We start from the raw sequence: 3,980 nt of genomic DNA on the forward strand, positions 1-3,980 counted from the left end.
TGCTTTTAGAGAGACACATTGGGCTCTATTCCTAAATGTTGTTTAAAGAGATGACGCCCACTATCTTACATGCACATAGGTGAAAGAGACACACAATCATCAAAGATTGAACAAGCAAAGGTGAAAGCAAACCTCTACCTCCCAAGCTCCCTTTCTCTCTTTGCCCACTGCTTGTCCTAGGCAATATGGGTGTGTGTATGTGCATGCATAGGTGTTCCACTCTCGACCGACTAGTTTTGTGGTGATTTATTTTCTTCTAGTGATTTGGCTTGGGTTGCTACGGCTAGCATCCCCCAAAAAAAAATTGCATCCCATCATTTTTTAATTTAGTTCAATGCTTTTGGCATGTAAAGCATATCCCTTTATCAATGCAAGTAGACAAGATTGGTACATGGATTGGAAAAGTGGAGGATGTAAATGCAAACAATACCTAGCCAAGTTGTTATCAATTCAAAAGATTGCATAATCTAAGAGATGGAATTGCCTTCTTATTCTTGTGCTCATCTTTTTCAACTTATCAATTAGGAATATTTGGTGGGTGCAATTCTTGATTGCGCTTTATAGGAAGGGAATAACGCATAGATTGAATTTGCAAAAGGTGAAACTTCGTTGGGAACATATTGTTATTTATTCATAGCGGGGGGTGTTGAAACATGTACTACTTAAGCAAATTCCAAATAATTTTAGCTAAGAGTTCCTCTCACACTAGTTGTTAACAACAAACCAAAGACCCCTCTCTCTCTCTCTCTCTCTCTCTCTCTCTCTCTCTCTCTCTCTCTCTCTCTCTCTCTGTGTGTGTGTGTGTGTGTTTTCTTCTTAGGAAAGGTTTGCCTCAACGTAGCTTACAGCCGGTTGAGAATCCAAACTAACCGGTTTCCAACTAGGGTAAAAGGAAGAAACCTCGTAAAAATACAAGAGCCAGGTCTCACTATTGCACTAAGATATTAGTGGTATTATGAAATAGAAATACTAAGTATGTGGTCTCCCTAAATGTTTGAGAAAAAGAGTTATTTTTCAACTTACCCAAAATACACCAAATCACATCATTCAAGTCCACCTAGAAACTGGCTTGAGTTTTCATTTACTAGTACATTTGAAAAGCTCTTAATACAAGGGATATTAGTAGCTTCGCTACGATATAGGAAGTTGTCCCCTTTGATACTCTTAAAAGTGTGAAAAAAGTACATGAACACAATTTAACTGCATCAAATTAATCTCACTAGATTCAGTAGTACATAGTGAGACCCGGCTCTGAGAACCTAGCTCAAAAATCCTATAAAATTGCAAAATTCTTTTAGTAATTATGGTTTGCATCTTAACGAAGAGAAAGTATGACCATTTAGGGGAAAGGCCTCTCTCTCTCTCTCTCTCTCTCTCTCTCATCCTCATCTTACAGTCCTAGTCATTGTCATGTTTGTTTATAGGAAAGAACATAATGATGATATGTTTCCAAGTTAAGATTTGATTTTTTATTCGGTCTACATATTCTCCCTTGCGCAAGACTAGATGGGGGGGCCCACATGGAGGGGGTAAATGTTATGAGTTACCCCTCTCCTCCCTCCACTAACTACACCCCAACAAGGTGCAATCAAAAATTGTCTTCTTACCCCTCCCTTTCCACATTTGTGTGTGTCAAAACTATCACATCAAAAGTATGTTCCATCTAATCTTATAAGTTCCTCCCTCCCGTGTGCGGGTACCATACATGGCATAAGATTTATAAGAGATTAGACTCTAGACCAAGCTAGAAAGAGAGGCAAAAGGTCCATTGTGTTTTGGGGGGGGGGGGAGAGAGAGAGAGAGAGAGAGAGAGAGAGAATAATGCATAGGATAACACCAAATTGTATTTCTATGTTCTCACATGTATCAAGATGTGTTTATATCCTCTCTCTTTTAGCAATACTCACTCAAGAGTGAGTGGAGATATATTATATAAAAGAATGACTACAACTTCATGACCCAACCAAGCCATGGAGGGCATATAATACAGTGGAAACATAAGTTTGCAATATGAGCCCATAGATGTGGCAAGGCTTAACTTATGACAACCACAATCGTACCATCTACAGTAGCTGACCTTACATCAATCAACCATTACCAAGATCATAAATGCCACCATCCCTGATCGACTGCCACCCTAGCCCAAAGTATTCATGACCATTGCAACAAAAGAAACATATATAAACATAGAAAACCGTAACCAACATGCACATGTACCTTCCTGGAACTAAGTCAAGGACTATCACGGATCTCTTTGAAGCACAATCAAAATAAGAAAAGGAAGGGATTACCACCAAAGGCCCCCTGCTGCCACCAAGTAGATGTATGCCCCCAGTCCTCCACATCCTCAAGCTTTGGAATGGGAGTTGGTCTCTTCGAACAGCTATTCCAGTGTTAGAGTTCAGAGCTACTAATTATCTAGGCGGTTCAGCTAGTAAGGACTGGAATTAAGTACTGGACTGAAAAAGAGAATTGAACTGGAAAAATGTACTCAAATTGAAGACACAAACTGGAAGACTGGGAATGGTATTTTAGATTCAGATCAGTAGTACAAAAATATTCAGTACATTGTGATGACGTATGAGGATTGATTACAGGAGTAAGTGATTACAGAGTTGAAAGCCAAAAGCTTATGAAGCTAAGAGTTTAGAAGCAAGAGCCGTAAGCCAAAAGTCTAAAAAACCCCAAAAACCCAAAAAGCCATGGAGAAATTGTAGCGGGTCCTATTTATAGGCTTAGAAAGTTACGATAGTAACTACTGTAATTACTTATATCGAATTACTATCGGTGTAGCAGTTCCCGCTGTTCGGCCTTCTAAGGAGCAGTTCCCACCTGCCGGGACTGTTCTTGCCTTCTACATCCTTCCCTCCCTTCTTGAATTTTGGTATAACCCAAAATTTCCTTTTGACTGGAAAAAAAATCCACCGCCTGATTCTGATTTGTTGTTGAGAAAAGCCCTCTGGTTTTTTGAGTTGGCCGATGTTCCTCATGATACTACTCTTTTGGTATTGCTAGCTTTATACCATACTTCATGCTTATTGAATGCTTGACACCCATATAGTTGTAATTCCAAGGGTACCCATCCAAGGAGATTCCAGTGCCTACTGGATGGCTGGGAAAATCCACCATCTGATTATGAGATGGAACTACCCAGTATCCTTCCACTGAACCCGCTTCCTCTTGCCCTTCTTCTTTGGTGCCTCAGAAGTCCCAGTGCCAGCATTGTCCTTCTGAATAAGTCTATAAATGGCCTCTTGCTCAAGCTGATCCCGCCTTTCTGTGGTTATCTCAAATTCATAAGGCATGAGGGCGTTGTAAGTTTGGTGTTGGGATCATATAAACTGCGTTTGTCCTTAGTCAGACGGGTTCTTGCCAATTTATGACAATGCAAGGCTGTGTGAATCCATCCCTATGAGAGTGGCTGATTCGTCTTCATTCTGGCTTCGAAGAGAATCTCCGCCATTTCTCCGTATTGTGGTCCCAGTCCTGGTTTGGCAATGATATCCTTTTTAGGAATCTTGAAGGACTCCACAGTCAGATGAAGTAACTGATTTGTGATCTTCGTTAATCCACGGAGCTGGATCTTCCACTGACCCATACATAGGTTGAACTTTTGCATTTCTCCATGTAGATCCATGACAGTGTCCATTTTGAGGACATCATTGACAAGTGATTGCCAGGCTTTCCATTCCATAGTGGCTCGCTCATACCGGTCACGGAGTCCATTAGTGATGCTGAGATAAGTGAGCTGCTGAGATAAGTGAGCCGATCTACTAGTTCTAGATGTTGTGGATACAAGGTTGGGAAGAATCTTGGCAGTTCCGTCTCCTTGGCAGGTAAATCATACAAGAGTTCTGGAGGATCAGGTACAACCTCCAAAAAATTGAGAACAATTTGGTTCTCCTTTTGCATCATCTTCTTAGTAATCCGAACCAACTGAAAGATTTTTCAGAGAGCAGTTGTCTGTTCTCCTATTGATA

This window comes from Adiantum capillus-veneris, chromosome 23, assembly GCF_014529385.1.
Source record: "Adiantum capillus-veneris isolate H3 chromosome 23, ASM1452938v2, whole genome shotgun sequence".
In the NCBI taxonomy this organism is placed as follows: Eukaryota; Viridiplantae; Streptophyta; class Polypodiopsida; order Polypodiales; family Pteridaceae; genus Adiantum; species Adiantum capillus-veneris.